The sequence below is a fragment of the Stegodyphus dumicola genome, chromosome 1 (genome assembly GCF_044657685.1).
Source record: "Stegodyphus dumicola isolate Sdum_Otavi_A_Nest chromosome 1, ASM4465768v1".
Lineage (NCBI taxonomy): Eukaryota > Metazoa > Arthropoda > Arachnida > Araneae > Eresidae > Stegodyphus > Stegodyphus dumicola.
Genome location: NC_140768.1, coordinates 229,968,044 through 229,988,076, shown reverse-complemented (window position 1 = coordinate 229,988,076; position 20,033 = coordinate 229,968,044). Strand labels below are relative to the sequence as shown.

Here is a 20,033-nt window from a genome sequence, read left to right as displayed (position 1 = left end):
ATGTCGCCGATCCAAATTTGGCGACTTCTGGCGAGAATTTGTCACCAAAACCATCGTCAGCTTGCGCTATCTCGCCAATTTAGCAAGATCACTATTTAATCAATGTTAAATAGATTTGCCCCTATATTGTTAATTTTCCGACAGAGCATCGTCTTTTTAGATTTTCATATTACATTATACAGAAAAACAATACAACAATTTCTTATATAATTTCCCTAATTTTTCTAATATATATATGTATAAAATTCGTAACGATATTATTATACCAATTATTATGATTAGCTGGTATAGTAATACTGCAATAATTGCTTTACCAACTCATGCAACTCTGTATCCATGAAGAAGTTCAACCTGCAACATTATTCTCGTTCACTGCAGCCTATACTGGAACGCCAGTGCCGTTGTGGAAGTCCAGAACACTACAAAGGCGCCGAGAGCTTTATGCCGCTTCAAAGATTATCACAACAGAGAGATGCTGATTCAGTCCTTTACAAGTAATGGTGCAGACATTCACCTTTATGAAAGCGAAGTGATTTTGCATAAAGGTGCAGTGGAATTTTTAAATTCCCTGTTTGATGAATTGACTGGAGTTGTAAAGCGATGCCCCGACATAAAAGCGCAACAGCCCCTCCCCAGTTAGAAACTGATTTGCATAAGGAAGTTCTGTTTTTCGGAAAAGCAAGAACGTATCCTGTCTATTCAAAAAGGCATGCTGTTAAACAAGAACACTAATAAAACGTCTAATACAAATAAATGGGTATTAGCATTACGTATATTCAATATTTAGTTACTTATTTACATATTAGCACATAAATACGTCCGAATGGACCTTTATTTATTTAGTTTTCTTATTTACATACATACACGTTTCGAAAGCAGTTTCGGAAGCATTTGGGCTAACGCCTAAAAATATTTAAAAACAGTACATCTTTATAATTTCTGACAGACAGTCTCGCGCGCTGAAGATAAAAATGTTTAAAAGTGATAAAATGTAAAATTCGCAAAAGTGTTCCGAAATATCAAATAGATAATAAAACAAATTCTGAATTTGGGCTTCCAGATGCCCATATTCGGGTAGGGGACTACGATATTCAAAATTGGAACAAAATATTCTCGGTTCCGTAGTTTTTCACAATGCGAGAAACATATATTCATGCAGATTCTTCATTATATAATTTTTTTAAATATAATACATGACGATATTATTTGGTAGCAGCAATCTGAAAAGACTGTTTCCACCATATTGTTCATTCGATGCAAAATGCCGTTTCGAGATTAATAGCCCTTCTAGACTAACTTGGAGTAATAATAAAGATTTAAAACTCATCCGTTTCCAACTTTTCTGAGTATTACAAAATTTATTAATATTTATATAAATAATTTACATTGAAGATAAATATACTACTTGGTTCATGAAATTCTAGAATACATCTGACGCCTAAGATACAATTAAAAATCTAGAAGAAACAACAATTACGAAACTAATTAAAATTAAAAATTATTTGAATGTGAATTCTGCTTTTCTATTTTGAATAATAAATTCCTTTATGGAATCACGAGGGCCATGTTTTAACTCTCAGAAGAAGTTGTTTCTAGAAAGATAACATGCTTAAGTCCACGTAATTTTTCTTGTGACTTCGTTACTTTAATATACACTGCTGTCCATTAAAATTGCAACACCAGGAAGGAATCATCTGACGAACGTCAAAATCATGCGAAAGGAAGAAGAGGTTGGGATATGGAAATGATTAGTCTTTCAACGCATTTAGACTACGCAGAAGGAAGAAACGACATCTGAAGCACTGAATAAAAGAAAAATTTTGTACTAGATTTGTCATTCGGAAAGAACTTTGTAAGGTCGGAGTTTGCTCAGAATATCCTGATATGTCTCGAATAAGAAAAAGAAATGCTTACCAGCAAGTATCGGAATTTCATACAGGCAGGATCGTTGCCTATTAAAAGTGTGGATTATCGATTCGTGATTTCGACCGTCACACGGGTTGCCATCCAACCACTGTCATGAGAATATGGAATCAATGGATTGCTGAGGGTCATATTCAACGGCATGCAGTATCTCAACGCCCTCCCATGACTAACGCCCAGGAGGACAGACATATTGCGAGGTCAGACCTGCAATACCGTACAACCACATCACGGACCATTAGTCAGAAATGGGGATGTTTGCAGCATGGCCAGTATCTGTTCGTACGGTGCGTCGGTGTTTGCAGCAGCGTGGACTATCATTCAGCTTCCCTTGACAATGCAGCATAGAGAGAGGCGGCGAATCTGGTGTGCCGAACGACAAAGCCGAAGACAGGAGAGGCACAATGTCGTCTTTTCAGATCAATCCCGGTTCTGCGTGCAGTATTCTGATGGCCATATACATGTCTGGAGGAGACCGCACGTCGCCTACTTGCATTCGATATCGGCATAGGGGCCCTGCAGCTGAGTAATGGTTTGGGCAGCCACTGGGTACACGACACGCATTCGGATCTACAGTAATTTGAACGCAGATCGGTACATTTCTGTAATCTTAACGTCCAGTGGTTGTGCCTTATATTCGAAGTCCCCTAACGCCATGTTCCAACAAGATAATGCAAGACCACATGTTGCACGTCGCGTTCTGGCCTTCCTATTCGATTGCTGCCCTGGCTTACACGGTTTCCAGGTCTGACACTCATTGAAAACCTATGGTCGAGAGGCTGGCCCGCCACCCCTCTCCAGCTAATACGGTTGATGAAATGTGGCATAGACTTAAAGCAGTATGGAATGCGTTGGCCGTTTCTGTCATCCAAACCCAGTTCGACTCCACGCCTAACCGAATAAGGGCCGTTTTGACTGGCAGCTGTTTCTATTAATTTCTTACCCATATAAACGTTTAAACTGCTTACAAATTTAATCATTTTATCTTCTTGCCATACAATAAATATCTTTTTTGTATTGGCTTTCCTTCATGGTGCTGCAAATTTAATGGCCAGCAGTGTAATTAACTGTTCTGAATGTTGAAAATGATGCCTCTGTTGATAAAATTGAAGATGGTATTGATAGAATGAATGAGGTAATTTATAAGTTTCGCTCATAATGTTATGAATATTGTAAGTATTTATATATTGTTATAAATTTTGTATATATGTAAATAATTTCATTGAAATTATATGAGAAATTGTAGTATCCCTTGTATTATGTAACATTAAATGCTTGAAAGAGACGAAACTCTGCCGGAAAAATAAGATTACAGGAGCAAGTCTATTTAGCATTGAGGTAATTGGGTATCTCGTTAAACTGGCGATAAACCGTCAAAAGTCGCTAAAGCTAGCAATTATTTGGCGATATTTTGGTCCGGTCCCTGCATATTTGCAGCGGGCATCGCAATTAAATATCTGTAATTGATTCTATGCGTAACTGTAACCGTATCCGACCCTCATATGCCTTCCAATTTCGAGAAATGGAAGGTGGTTGAGATTTCTCAGCTCTAGGGGGAAAACTATAAGACTTGAGAGAGCATCAGTTTCTCAGTTGCTAGTTCCGATCGACTTCGAAGTGTTGAGACATCTGTCACAACTTCGCCTTTTAGATGCCCTTTGCATTGCATTGTGTTTAACGTTATTAGTAGTTTTTAATATAACAACTAATTATACTCTGTGATACTAAAAAGAGTTATACGAGAATTTTTGGGGAAATTTCCAGCACTGTTAAGGGTTTCTTCGTTTGCATTCCTTATGCCACACCCTTATCCACACACTTATTTTGTCAACATCAAACAGCAGACAAGGCCAGCAGCTAAGTTTTCTTGCAATGAACAGCTTGGAAACAACCTAAATACCAATTTTTATGCAACACGAAGTGGTTAAAAAGGGCAAGTCTACTGTTTCCGATTGCTTGGTTTTTCTCAAACTCATTGCTAAAGAGTTTTTTTTTATCAGAGCTTATATCATGGCGGAAAATAGATCTCCATTACATTTTACATCATTCTAGAAATGTTATTAAAAAAATTAACTATTACAACATTAAAACACTGTTCTATGGAAACTCAAAGAAGCCCGGAAATAATAAAAAATAAATAAATACATAAAATAGAAAAAAGACTTAAATTATATGTTTACTATGCTGATAATAAACTTTGAAGGGGGGAAAAACCTGAAAGGTTTTATATTTTAACGGTCGTCCAAAAGAGTTTGTTAAAGCTTATAATCTCACTGAGCTCCCAGACTACTGTTGCACTCACAACTGTTAACCTTTTTTTCTCTTTCTTTTTTTCTTTTTAGCTTTACTATTAAGCACTGTTTTCTTTGCGTTTACGCGATAAGTTCAACAATATAATCACAAAATTTTTAAAAGCTGCATTGCAGCATATGTTTTGAATCCGTGACGCAGTGTTAATGTTAGCGTACATACACTCTTTACACAAAAATCGAAGCACCAAGAAGGACTTTTCCGATCGTGACGAAATTTGGTATGCAAAAACATCTTGATCGAATGCAAATGATGCAAATGATCAAAGTTTCAAGGTAAATGAACAGGAATTGCGATCATAGCGCGCGTTTCTAGTACGCAATTCGCAAAGTATAAAACCAGCAACAGAGGCGGAAAATTTATCTTTTTTTTGTTGCTACCATTGTACTTCCGTAAAGAAGCAACTAAAGATGCCATTACGACAGTATCGAAGACCTTACAGACAGCTAAATGACTTCGAACGTGGTCACATTGTAGGGTTACGTGAAGCTGGGTGGTGATACCGAGCAATAATCCGCCACCTGCAGCGTACAAACACTGCTGTACAAAGATGTTGGCAGCAATGATTGTTAAAAGGAAATTGCCGGCGAAATGAAGGCTCTGGAAGGCAAAGGAGCAAAAATGCGAGGGAAGATAACATGATTGTTCGCCAGGCCCGAACCGCCCCAAAGGTATCATTGTCGACTATTCAACGCACTACAGCACTACAGCCACGTCTATACCTCCCGTACGTCTATACCTCCCGTGCTCTAATGAAAGTATGTACATTATGTATTATGGGAACTGAGCATATTTCCGCACAGCGCTTCTGCTTTACGCACACCTTACTATGTCTCATACGTTTCTTCTGTGTGCAATATTTGCATTTATGTGCTCTACGTGTTTCCATATATATTCTATGTGTCGATATGTATTCTCGTGTGTGTTTTTATGTCTTTATGTTACGTAATTACGAGTGTGTTTTTATGCTTTTACGTTTAATTTTGTATATTTATGTGTTCCAGCTTATATGAGTGTTTTAGTGTTTTAATGCTATCCTTTATATTATTTTTAAGTTACTTTGTGTTATTAAGAACGTCCTATGTAAAAACTACTTGACATCTAGCCCCTGTATGACCATGTAAACTCCCGGTGCAGCCTTACGGGGCTCCAGCGAGTTGCTTCTTCGAGATAGTGGAGGAAGTGGGACATATGCCTGTTTACCTATGTTATACGCCAGGCGTCCCCGTCCTCCGTCACCTGTCACCTGTCCACCATCTCACGGCGCTTGTCTGAGGTGGGCTTCACCAATCGAGTATGTCCAGGGCATGGTAGGCCACCAGATTCGGGTTCCACAAAATATCGCAGATCTGGAGCGACAACTGATGAATTGCCTAGCAGAATGTGTCGCAAGATGACATTAGGAACCTCTTACCACTCCTTTCCTCGATGAATTCAAGCAGGCATTACCGCGAGGGGCGGTTCGACCAACTACTAATCTGAACACTCAATGGGTGATTGTGAGCCGTGAACAGATACTATGACCTTGATTCTTTAATCATTTTATTATCTGTGTATGAGCTATACACATATTCAATTTCATCAAAAACAACCACTTCCTTCATGGCGCTTCGATTTTTTTGCAAAAGAGTGTATTTCCTCGATTGAACGCTGACGGTCTTCGATATACACAATCCTTTTACTATGAGGGATGGGTAGAAAGTATGTAAGAGTTGTCTTAATTTTATTAACAGTTAAATTTTAAGTTCCTTTCCTGTCAAATTCTTAACTTACTACTTCCGGCCAGAACGTAGTTTTGGAATATGCTGAATATTTAATGAGAAGGAGTGGTATTTAAACCACGAAGTTACTTATTGAGACGGAGAGAGAAATGGAGTTTCTGAACTACGCGCGACTGCCTTTTTGGCCGCTCTCTCTCTCTCTCTCTCTCAAAGCTGTTATACGCTCGGCCGTACTCAGGCCCTTGCTAAGCTTCGTAGTAAAATAGGTTAAGGGACCAACTCTCATTGAACCTTGATAGCTTTGGCTATACTTAGTTAGTTAATCTTAGTTTTAGTTTAATTCTTAGTCTTTTAAGTTCAAGTCCAAAGTGTGGACTTTATTTGTTCACTCCCAGGCGGAGTTTTGTGAAATCTTATAGAAATAATAAAGGGTTCCCTTGTTGTTTCCTGTCTTCGAATTCTAGCGATTATTCGCTTATCAGTTCCTAGGTTCCTCACTTCCAACATTAACTTAGAATTTCAAGAGAGGGACCTTACAATTGGCGCCCGAAAAGAATTCTAAACGGACCATGTCGTTAGAAACCGGCAAGTTTACGTTGACCCCTCCGACCTTTCAGGTCCCTACAACATCCACGAATCCAGTAGAAGGGTTTGGATTCCTCGTGGAAACGCTGCACGCAGCCATGAAACCCACAGCCACTTTCGATGGCAAGGGCTCAGTCCTGACATTTTTGTAGCAACTAGACCTACATTTCGCCTTACACCCTGTGAATCAGCTACAAAAAGTGATCATCGCTACGACAGCCTTAAAAGGTCAAGCCCTTAGCTGGCAGAAGAGTATAGGAAAGTTCTTGTTGGGGGACCCAGGATCTGAATCATATAACTGGGAAAATTTCAAATCTGCATTAATAAAAGCATTTCCAGTGTTAAAGATCGTGCGAAGCTTGAATCAGAATTTTATAGTAAATACCAAGGCAGTTTCGAGGATTTGACAGAGTTCATTTTAAGAAAAGTACATATTTTTAATCTATTATACGGGAAAAGGCCCGATAAAGAAATTATCGAACTAATTCTACCGCGTCTTCTACCATCAGCGCAAGATTTTCTCGAAGTGCGTAATCCGCAAACGTTGGAAATTCTGTTCCAGCTTGCAATGAAATTTCAAAGTAGAAGAAAGGCAGAGAAAGCGCGTGCAAGTCCGTTTGGCCAGTACTCAAGATTTACTCCCCAAAAGAAACCACAAGTTCAGTACAAGGCATATCGGCAGGCGGGAAAAAGTGAAAAATTTAATAGCAGGAGCGCAGATAAATCTAAGGGCGGTGGATATAAAAATCAGCGAAAAGAGGCGGCAGGTAACCAGACTTTAAACGCAAACCGGTGATCGAGAAGGGGCAACGGTCACCGAGTAGGACAGAAGACCCCTCAGAAATTTGCCTAAATACAGTCGTAGTACAAAATCTTGCTATACCGGAGATACAGATTTTGGTAAATAATGTACCAACCACTGCACTTCTGGACACAGGGGCACAATGTTCATTCCTATCGGAAATTTTTTTCAAAAAACATTTTCGTCGTTACAGACTGTTTAAAGCCACGGGACAGAAAGTAATTGCCGCCCAAGGCAAACAGTGCGTATGTTTGGGGATAACCGCACTGCAGCTTCAGTTTAAAAACGAGGTCCTAAAAATTAATTTTTTAGTCGTGAAAAATTTACTCACATCAGTGATATTGGGGATCGATTTTTTACGCGCATCCGGCGCAAATCTTAATTTTCAGAATTCTACGTTTCAGGTGCACATGGACCCGGTACAAGAAGGTGAAGTTTCCATGCCGGAATTGAATCTGGAACATTTGAAGTTAGAAGAGAATAAGAAGATTGAAGAATTGGTAAGAAAATTTAATTCTTTGTTTAACGAAAAACCTGGATTTTGTCAGGTAGTTAGTCATTCCATAGACACTGGGAATGCCCCTCCAGTCCGGTCAAAACCTTACCGATACGATAAAGTAAAAGAAGAAATTTTGGAAACCCATATAAAAACTATGTTAAAGAATAAAATAATTGTACCAAGCGCGAGCCCTTACGCAAGTCCGGTGGTCCTTTGTAGAAAAAAGAACGGGCTATCGCCTGACTACCCGGACTCGTATAGGTTTGCAGTTGATTATCGTAAGTTAAACAGTATAACAAAATATCCCACATATCCCCTACCAATAATTGATGAAATCATCAGAAACATTCGGTCGACTAAATTCATGACAACCCTAGACCTCACGTCGGGTTACTTTCAAATAGCCGCGAAGCCGGAGGATGTCCAGAAGACCGCGTTTATAACAAAGTCAGGCGTCTATGCCGTTTTATGAATGCCCTTTGGTTTGAGCGGAGCGTCAGCTACGTTCCAAAAAGCTATGGACATAGTCTTAAAGCCAGTTTTAGGTAAAAGTACAATAATTTATCTTGACGATATCATAGTTACCAGCGAAACATTAGAGGAACATTTGAAACATCTGGAAGAAGTTTTTTCTTTACTTAACAAGGCCGGTTTCAAAATAAATGCAAGAAAATGCAAGTTTGCGGTGAAGGAATTACGATACCTCGGGTACAAAATCTCGAATAAGGGAATAGAGACTGATGATTCAAAAATTAAGTCAATTAAAAGTTATCCTCCCCCAAATACGGCTAAGAAATTGTCTTCATTTTTGGGCTTATGTTCCTATTATAGAATGTTTATAAAAGACGAAATAGTTGAGCCTCTTCTAGTGCTAAAAAGAAAGAAAAGTAGATTTTCTTGGACAGCCGAAGCGAACACCGCGTTTGAACAATTAAAGAATGCCCTAATCAATGCCCCAGTCCTTAAATTCCCAGAAGGCGAGCAAGGTCTAGAAATTTCAGCGGATGCATCCGATTATGCAGTTGGAGCGGTGCTCTCCCAAAATGGCAACCTATAGCTTTCTTTTCGAAAACCTTGAATGCTACGCAAAGGAACTATTCCGCTACTGAGCGAGAAACGCTCGCTGTATTATTAGCAGTCCAGAAGTTTCGGGTCTACTTCGGAAGTTCACCGATAACGGTCTACTCAGATCATGCGGCAGTGGGTCGCTTGTATTCAGAAAAAAATTTATCGCCTCGCTTGATACGTTGGACTTTAAAATTACAAGAGTTCAACTTAATTATAAAACATACTCCGGGAAAGGAAAAATTGGTCGCCGATGCCCTTTCGCGAATAAAAATTGATGAAGAGGGAAACACTATCAAGTGTGCCATGCTCACATCAAGAGTTATTGAGTCCCGTGAAACAATAATCGAAGAATTAAAAAAGGACCCAGAGTTTAAAGACATTTACGCATACTTGGAAGACCCTGAAAAATTTGAACATATAGATTTAACAGCTAACCGCAATAGGGCACAGCATTATGAAATAATCGACAAATTGTTATTTTACACAAAAGTAACTAATGAAAATCAGGAATACCGACCAGTAATCCCAGCGAGTCTACGTTTAAGTATCTTAGAGGAATTATACGATCTACCTTCTGCAGCACATTTCGGAATACGAAAAACACTAAAGAGGGTACGCGAAGCGGTTTATTTTCCGCAATTACAGAAAGTTGTTACGGCGTATGTTAAGTCGTGCCATATGTGCCAATTAATAAACGATGTTAATTACAGCCCGGCCGGGTATTTAAAAAACATAAAGACCACTTTTCCAAACGAAATAGCTGGAATAGATTTGCTAGGACCCTACCCTACACGGTAAAAAAAAAGTTCGCTCTTTACAGGCAAAAGTTTTGTAAAGTTACAGAAATCAAAAAGTTACAGAAGAATTTCCTGTAATGGTAACAGGTTGAAAGCAAACTGTAGCGGTAACAGCTGATTTGCTTGTAACATTACAGATAATGTTTCAGTAGCCGCGCGGAAGAATCACGTGACTGACTGGAAATTAGCCAATCAGGAGAAAAGTGTTTGAAAGCTAGTTGCAGAAAAAAACATGGCTGAATGCATGTTGGTTGTATAGCGCAGGTAAGTAAGAAAATGTTTACAATTACTACTTGAAATATTTTTTGTTCATTTTATGCAGATTATTCTCATGCACTTTGCACTTTTATATGTAGTGAGTAAGTATTTAAACGTTTAAGCTTTGCGATTAATTAATATCAGTGTTCGTAATGTCTAATGAGTTGAAAGAGTGCAAAATATTTATTCCAAATGCAGATCTAATAGTAGTATTTTGTCATTGTGCATCCGATAAATTACGCCTTAAATTGCCCGTATTATTATTTAAAACTAATTATTCCAAAATTTAATCACTATTTGTGGTATATAATTGAAATGGTAATGTGGTTGTTGAAAACAAAACTAATCGTTTTAGCGTTCTTTTCCAATCGTCTGACCAAAGAACGTTTGACATCTTTTTCCCGGCAGGCCTTGCGAGAAACGTTTATATAAACATTTAGAATTCTGAATGTAATGTATATATTTTTTTGCTTACTAGGTTTAGTTTATTATTTTTCTAGGATTATCTAATTAGTTATACCTGGTTTATAATTCAGTCTAATATGTTTATGTACGAGTGTGTTATGAAGTAAAATTACAAAAACTTGAACAACGCGGTCGAGAATCTCGTTTATTCCTTTAGTGTAATAATATTTTTTTCAGTGGTATTAATTTTTCTTAAAAATAAATTATTATTGTTTATTGGAATTTAAAACAATTCTGTATCTGTATGTTGTATTAAAAATAAAATAATAATGAATTTTTAATGAAGCATTGATTTTAGCATTAACAATGTAAATATATATATATATATATATATATATATATATATACACACATGAATAAATGGAAATGCGAGCTACTTTTCCTTACAAAACCGCCCATGAATATATACTTCCCTTTAAGCTGATAGCCTTTGCATGCTTTGCCATATTCTATCAATCCAAATGATGCAAATATGCAGAAAATTTTACTTTCTTTGAAAGTTAATACTGGAAATAAAATTCAGTGCATTTGTAAACTACATTAGTTCTCTTATAGCTTGGCATTTAATCGCCCAATGATTTACTAGTCCAAACTAAGGCAGAATTCAGATATCGTTCAAATAAAAGAAAATTAATAAGGTCTGATTTTTAGACGTATATATGAAGATTTAATTTTTTTAATATTATTTTAAGTCAACCAAATTAATTTCAAATTTAAGTAAGTATTCATGCCTTTCAGTAGCATTATTTTTGATATCTTAAATTAAATAACTGAATGCAATATTTCTTGTTAATAAAAGAAAAGCAATGTTATGAAAGACTAGCGAAGTGGATTTGCAAGTTCTAATTACGAAAGGTCCCATGCTTTAAGGGGTCATTTTTAAAAATACTTAATTTAAAAAAAATATTTAACGTAAAACTTCCAAACTTCACACATGTGGAATATTTATTCTATATGTTTTATCTCATTCTTATTTTATTAATTAATTTCATAGCATTTTGTGTGACACTAGTAGTAATTATTAATTAAATTTTATGCTGTTTCTGATCTATGTTTTGATTTTGTTATTAATTACGTTAGTTTACATAAGATTTAAAATTATGTAAGGTACAAAAACCTTCTGCATCTATTAATATATGCTGAAGTGAATGAAATTATGCCAGTGAAATTTTTTAAAATCAAAAACAAATTTCTGTGGAAAATTAAAGTTATAAATTCTAAATGCAAACAAAGGAGTGAATTTGAAAGTTATCAAATAAGCCAAAGTGTTGGTCATTTTTTCAGTTTTGCAGAAGAATTTTTATACTTTGCAGAATGGGAATATGATGTTTGGTTTTGTTAGTATTAATTATTACAACTGAATTATTGCAACTTACATTGCAACACGTAATTTAGCTTAAAATTTATTTGAACTTAATTTTCTAATTTATTTTGATCATGTATATTTCATGTGTCATAAGTCTTTGAAATGAACTTAATTCTATTTATTTACACAATTTTTTTAAAGAAGAAAAAGTCACATTTGGTTTGCTTAGTTGCACACGAAGATACATACCTATATATATATAGAGAGAGAGGGAGAAAGAGGAGTTGTGTTTACTTGCAGACTTTTTTCTTCCTTTTTACTAATATTATAGTATGAAAATCAAGGGGGAAATTAAGCAATCAATTTAATTTTGAAGGATGTGATTACAATAAGATCATAATCAATCAAAAATATACATGAATGAACTACTGGTAACTATCATAGTATTATTATTTAAAAGAAACCTACATTCCAATAAGAACGCTTAGTAACATAACCATTTAAGTTATCTGATAAAAGTAATTTTCATTCCTACTTCCCTATACCTTGAATTTCACTCTTAGTATTGCCCACTGCTACTCCCTAGACCTCAAAGCATTTAATGCATCTGGAACTGCAATTTGTGTCTTCTTCTACAGCATGCAAGTTATCGCCGTTTAGTTTGTACTGCCACGAGTAATGATCTTCAGAATTACCGTATTGCGTTGCATATTCCACCCCACCCAGCTTTAGAACCAGGTTCTGAAAATTAAAAAAATATTTACATAATTTTCCCCCTTTTAATGCATTCAGAAAATGAATATCCCAAGATTTTAAAATGGATTTATCAACATAATGATTGTTTTCTTCATACTAACAAAGGCAAACTTTTGCACACTTAAGGCCCCGTTGAATCTTTCTCTTCTAACTGTTGAAAATTATGTCAGCCTAATACAAACAATGATCTATGATAGTGAAAGCAAATACCAACTGCCATTCACTGTGCAATTTTGCCATATCAGCTGAATGTTCATTTTAGCAAGCATCGGACCACAACCTTCTCTAATTATTTATGTATGATCTGAGGCCTAAGGATTTGCAAGAACAACAATGAGAATGACAGAAGTTCAAATTATAAAGAAGAAATGAGATAACTTATTAGATGTTGCAATTATGTGTATTCTTATTGAAATAGAGGTTTCTTTTAAATAAATAATATTGTGATAGTAGTAGTTTATCCATGATTACTTTTCATTTGTTATATTCCTACTGTGACTGTGTCATTTGGAAATTAAATTATTCGTTTAATTTTTCCCTCTTAATTTTCGGAAGATAAAATTAGTAAAAATAAGTGGGAATATGGCATCAAGAGCATAAGATATCCCCATTTTCTTGAAGCTGTTCACTATTATTGTTTCATCAATGATAGGCCATGCACCCAAACTCCACTAGCAAATCAGTTAGTAAGATGAAAATGACCACTATGCGGACAAAACATTTAGGGTAACTTGTTTTGTGACCGCCTTAAGGAAGACAAACATTACCTAAATCTTTAAAACATATTCAGAATCCTGTGCTAAAAGAAAGCTAGGGGGAAAATGTTATCCTAGTCCCAGTGATTCCTTAGGACGAATATGTAATATTGGTTTAGAAATTTAAGGTAATAAATATAATATTTTTCGAATGCTAAAACAGTTCGAGAAATTTATTCAAGTTCTGAATTCTGAATATAAGTATACTGTATATTATATTTAATAACTATGGTGGCTTCATTTATGAAAATATTTGAATATTGGCTGTTTTTGTACAATGAACCTTCTCTAGCTAGCTATACGTGATTCCTGAAAATTTTGATCTTTAAATGGTAGTGGGCATCCTAGAGAAGTTATGTTTACTAATTAGTTATTTTATGAGGAATGCTGGTTAAATTTAAAAAGTGATTGACTGAGGTAGCTTGTCGTAATGAGACGGTTCACTGTAATCCAATTTTATAAAGAATTTAAGCTGTTCTTAATTAATTAAGATATTATAAAGAAATATGATTAAAAGTGTTATATAAGCACATGTTTAAAACATCTATTAAAATTTTTATAAGCTTTTTAAGAGTATGATTATGATTTTAAAAGAAATGTTTTTTTCTTTATTTAGGAGACATGGTTTACAAAGAGGAGAAAAACCATTCATTTTTTCCAAGCAGTCGAAACGAATTTTTATGAAATGTTTATTAAATTATATTATGTTATTTTTTAATTAATTCTTTTTTTCAGGTTTTATGTAAAGTTTATGAATTAAGTAATAAATTATTTTTACTTCTGTATTTTAATTAGCATATCATTTGCTTCATAGTGTTTCACAATAAAATTATAAATTCAATATACTTCTTAATTAACATGCTGTAATATAGAGAGAGCATAAAGTTTGTTTTCTGTTGTCACATGTTTATTTCACAATTTTGTATGCGAATCTCGAAATTTATAATAACTAGGAATACTTTTTAGTATCACTTTCGAAATAGTAAATATTAAGCTTAGATTTATTACATATTATGTTTGTAAAAAATTATAGGTAAAATTAAAATGCATTAAATTTTAAGCTAAACTGAAGTATTAATTTTAGAAATAAATTTCTTAAAGGCATAATTGTATTAAGAATTTTAAGGGAAAAAAGGCTTTAAAAATTAAGGTCTGTTGGCAAAGTTTTATGCTTATTCAAAAAGCATGACATTAGGTTTTTAATGAAAGACTTCTTTCTATCTGTTAATTCAAAGGAAATTATTTGAAGGTAAGCAAAAAAGTTATGCATTATTTCAAACAATAGCAGACTGTTGACAAACACTGAGTGCAGATAAGAATAAAAAAATTAGTTAGACGTTGTAATTCAAGCGTATGAACAAAATCTGAATTCCTTGTAGTAACAAAATGAAGTTCATTGCTATGTTGAATTCTTTAATTTACTGAAAATGTCATTTTTTAGAAGGAGAGAATATATTTTTGAAATATGAAGAACAGCTGTTCTGAGTTCTTCATAGAAATATTTCACAAAATGTCTTTTACTGTAAAACTATGATCATATCAACATGCAACACGTTTACTCATATAAGTTAAATCTAAAGCAACATGTGTCTATTTTAGCTAAAATTACTAAAAAGAAAATTCTAGAACATATCTTATTAACTGACACTAAAACATGCAAATAAAACATACTATATTTTTCAGTTATTTTACAGGGCAAATATAAGGAGTAGTATATCAATTTGAACTTTTAAATTAATCAAAATTATAATATGAAAGGCCTTTCAATAATATCAGACATAAGTTTCTCTTCATAAAACAAAAATACTCTGCAACAGACTAATGTTACTTTTTGGAAAAAGAACATTGCTGTTGAAAGCACATCTTTTAAATTAATGCTATTCTGAGGTCAAATTGACTAATTTAAAAAGCCAAACTATTATGCTTCACTTGCATATATCTGTATAATGATATACACATGCAGATATTGTTTTACTCAAAACATCTTGATTTCAATATATTTTATTATAATAAGCATCATTTTAGACAAAAAAATCTATTACTTTTATAGACATATCTTTTAGTATTATCTATGAAAAATATATTCTACACACATAATTACTTAATGGGATATTAGAAGGAAATATTCTGAAACCTTTACAGATACAACCATTGGAATTTTACGTAAGAAAAGTATCTTCTACTCACATAATAACTTGCTATAATAATACAAGCAAATAACCTGTAACGGTTACAGATATATCTGTTGAGATTTTACATGAGAAAAACATGTTCTTTTTACATAATTATTGGCTGTAATATTACACGCAAATAATATGTAACCATTACAGATATATCGTTTGGGATTTTACATGAGAAAAACATGTTCTTTTTACATAATTATTTGCTGTAATATTACACGCAAATAATCGGTAACCATTACAGATATATCGTTTGGGAATTTACATGAGAAAAATATGTTCTACTTACATAACTATATGCTGTGATATTACAAGAAAAAGATCTGTAACCATTACAGGCAAAACTCTTGTAATGTTACAAAGAAAACGCCTGTTTCTGTTACTCAAATAACCCATGGCGTCCCAGTTTCTATGAGTTTTCTTAGTAACCTTACAGATTTTTTTTACAGTGTAGGACAAAAATAAATAAAAACAGATATCTTTTAACAATCGTTGACCATTTTTCAAAATGGGTAGAAATAGTCCCTCTTAAACGAACTTCAGCTAAAATAGTCGCAGATTCTTTCTTAAATAAATATATATTAAAATACGGGGCACCACTAAAAGTAATATCAGATAACGGAAAATAGTCTGTTAGTAGTATATTTAAAAATTTGTGCACAGCACTTGGCATACGCCATCTAAAAATGGTACCATATAGACCGCAGTCGAATATAGCGGAACGCGTAAATAAGAATATTGTAAAAATTATCAGGGGATATGTAAAAAACTTTCATGACCGTTGGGACAGCTGTGTCAATGAGTTAGGTTTTGCCTTGAGAACCGCAAAGCACGATACTACGCAGAAAACCCCCGCGAAGTTATTTTTAGGAAGAAAAATCATAACGCCGTTGGATAAGCTATTCTTTGTACAACAGCGACAAGAAGAATTTAAGTTAAAAGACGTTCAAAAAATTATTGACGAAGCTATTAAAGTTCTGATATAGCAAGACAAAAACAAAAGATTTATTATGATAGCAATAGAAGGGAATTGGAATATACAGTGGGACAAAAAGTGCTGAAGTTGAAATATTCGTTATCGTCGGCACCAGAAAACAGAGTGGCGAAGTTTGAGCCCAGGTTTGAAGGGCCGTACATGGTGGAAAGAATAAGAGAAGCCACGTTTTATTTAAAGGCCGAAAATGGCCAACAACTGGTGGCAAATATCGATCAGTTAAAACCTTATTACAGCCGCACTGACTTTAAAATATTGCAGGATTTATTACAGGATTCTGGAAATAAGGAGAGAAGCCCGCCAGCTCAGGAGTACAGCTCAAGTTCCCCAACGCAAAAAAGAAAGCAGAGCCAACAAACTTCGACCAGGGAAACCCATACCACTAAGGCTACAAGCGCACAAAAAAGGAGGAAATTAGCACCGACAGATCAACGAGTCAGAACCCAGGATGCTGCAAAAACTCAAGTACCATCGACCACACGAGGGAGGCCTGCTGACAAGGTTCCAGGAAAGGAGAAAATTCAACGACGAATTAAAAGTAGACGTAAACCACAGTTTCCAGCATCAACAACTACAAGGCAGACCCAAGGAGGACCAGCGTGGAGACCGAAAAGTCAGAAAAGACCTGTAGACACAACCGTGCCGGAGCAACATGTTAGAAGGGCCAAGAGAAAATTCAAAGCCTCACCGGAGTCAAAAAGTTACCTCCTGAAGGACGGAGAGCCTCACCGGAGTCAAAAAGGAAATTGGCATTCCAGAATCCACAACCTGCCCGGAAGAGTCCCAGATTCCTACATAAAGGACAGAAAAGGAAAGCACTGGAACTGAATGGAGCGGAACATCGAACATCGAGAAGAAGAGTGGAGGTTATCAGGTTTCTACATTTGATCAATTCTGTAAAGACAGAATGCAGGAGTACAAAAAAAGATAAGTGAAAATTTCTTTGCTAATTTTTCTTTGAAGTTCAAATTATATCATATTGTTATAAGTTGCTAAATCTGTTTAGAAAACTTAAATCGCAGATAGCGATATTTTGTAAATGTTCGTAAGCAAAGATTTTTATGTTAGTAATTTGGCGAGAAGCTACTAGCGTTAAATACTTTTTGTTAAGAACTCTCAAGTTGCGAGAAGTAAATAAGTTTAGTCGGAAGACTATTGGAATACTATAATATGTTAACGTAAAGTTAAGATTTCGTGTAAATTTTGGTAAAGTGTAATTAAGTAACTATGACTGTTGATAGAAAATGAATTCAAAAGTGATGTGTAAATATTTAAATGTTCATGTAGAAATGTTTTATTTTTGTGTTGAAATATCGTAAAGATTAAAAGGACATAGAAAATAAATTTTTATTTCTGTGTAAGGGAGTTACGGAAGAATGGGATGTTGATATATATGTGTTTAATGTTAGGCTCTCCAGTTCACACGTTTAAATAATAAAAGTAAAATATAAGATTTTGCTTACTACAGTAGGAAACAGTTTTCGTGTAAGGAGTCTTGGCAGGTCTAGTGTGTCAAATTTTAACAAAGTTAGGTGTTGTGTAGCGGTAGTTTGTTCGCGGTAACACAACATAGAAGACCCTAAGTACATTTCAGTACATTTGCTGGAGAGTATGTGTGAAATAAATCTGTAGATGAATGAAAGTGCATAAGGGCCAAATAATGAATTAAAAGCGTAAAGTCAAGTTTTGTAAAAATGCATTACTAATGACATTTCCTTCCAGATATGGAAGGATCAAGACCTGAAATAAGTCTAGCTGAATAAAGAGTATGTAGGAAGAAGATTTATGTCAAGATATAATGTCCAGAAAGAATGCATTGTAAATTTTTATTTTTCCTAGCTTTAGTCTAGCTTTTAGAATTGTTGTAAAGTTGGCCCTAAAAACGAAACTTTAAAGTCATTTAGTTAATGTAAAAGTTGGAAGAGTGTAGTTAATGTAAGTTTCAGACTTTAAAGTCTTAAACAAGGTCGTTTTGACACCTTATTTTTCGAGTATCTTAAAGTCTGGTCGGAAGCTATGTAAGGATTATGTTAATTTTATTAACAGTTAAATTTTAAGTTAAAGTTCCTTTCCTGTCAAATTCTTAACTACGTTCTGGCCGGAAACTACGTTCTGGCCGGAAGTAGTAACTTCAACTTACTACTTCCGGCCAGAACGTAGTTTTGGAATTTGCTGAATATTTAATGAGAAGGAGCGGTATTTAAACCACGAAGTTACTTACCGAGACGGAGAGAGAAATAGAGTTTCTGAACTACGCGCGTCTGCCTTTTTGGCCGCGCTCTCTCTCAAAGCTGTTATACGCTCGGCCGTTCTCAGGCCCTTGCTAAGCTTCGTAGTAAAATAGGTTAAGGGGCCAACTCTCATTGAACCTTGATAGCTTTGGCTATAGTTAGTTAGTTAATCTTAGTTTTAGTTTAATTCTTAGTCTTTTAAGTTCAAGTCCAAAGTGCGGACTTTATTTGTTCACTCCCAGGCGGAGTTTTGTGAAATCTTATAGAAATAATAAAGGGTTCCCTTGTTGTTTCCTGTCTTCGAACTCTAGCGATTATTCCCTTATCAGTTCCTAGGTTCCTCACTTCCAACATTAACTTAGAATTTCAAGTGGGACCTTACAAGGTATAGGAAGGGACAGTTCGAAACTCATTTCGTTTTGAATATTTGAGTCTAAAATTAATGTTTCAAAGCACAGCTACAGATTAATAGTAGTTAATAAGGATTTTATTATATGATAGATGTAAACAATAATTCCTCGGTCATAAATTTATAGACATGTTCCGCATCCATCGCATGTTCTAGGGCGACGCTTCTGCCGGAAAGTGAAAATTTTGCATAAAGGTACCGGCACGTTTATTACTGGCAACCTTTAAGAGGACGTTGTTTTTTTATTTCCTTGTATAAAGAAAAGGAAGTACTATAGTAGAGAAAAGTTTCGGCTATCATATTTCAAAGGAAATAGCCATTGTAACCGTTCCCCAATTTAGTGCGTGTAGTAATCACCACCTAAATCTATGATTTTCTGCCAGCGTTTTAATAGTTTTTCAAAGCTTTCGGTCCAGAAACTTAGTGGCCGCGTGTTCAAAGACATATCTACCTCATTTCGGAAGTCCTGGGCACAATGGAAGATAGCACCAGCAAAATGTAGCTGAAATGTGAAAAAAGTTCAAAGGAGCGATGTCGGGGCTATATGTTGGTTGTGATAAAACGAATGTTGTTGTTCATTCGAATCCGTACAGAGTCCAGCCGGTGAATGCAGACTTCTGTGGTCTTGCAGGAACATTGCAGAGACATAAGGTTATTTCGAAGTAGGAGACATGAAAAATGAGCTATGACCCTAGCCGGACTCGAATCTCGGACCTCTCGAATACGCGCCAAGTGTGCTGACTATTACACTACGAAGGCATGCTAAAAAGACGGAAGAAATACTTTAAAACATTATCTTTTTGCTCCGAAACTCAGTTCGACGTTTTTTCTTGACAGCAGCTTCAACACGGACTAGCACCTTGCTGTACATCTTACTGTCCAGGGTTTTACCTTTTTCCAGATATTCTTTGTGGATAATATCACGGCAAACCCACCAGATACAAATCATGATCCTTTCGCTAGTCAAACTGCGC

At 35.1% G+C, this 20,033-nt stretch overlaps 1 long non-coding RNA gene across 1 annotated transcript; it reads left to right on the top strand.

Annotated features, from left to right (window-relative positions):
* Window positions 1–9,776: 9,776 nt before the first annotated feature.
* On the top strand, window positions 9,777–14,030 carry LOC146999494 (uncharacterized). The gene is made up of 2 exons (XR_015039783.1): window positions 9,777–9,969; window positions 13,862–14,030. It is a non-coding gene; the product is annotated as an uncharacterized LOC146999494 (long non-coding RNA).
* Window positions 14,031–20,033: the final 6,003 nt, after the last annotated feature.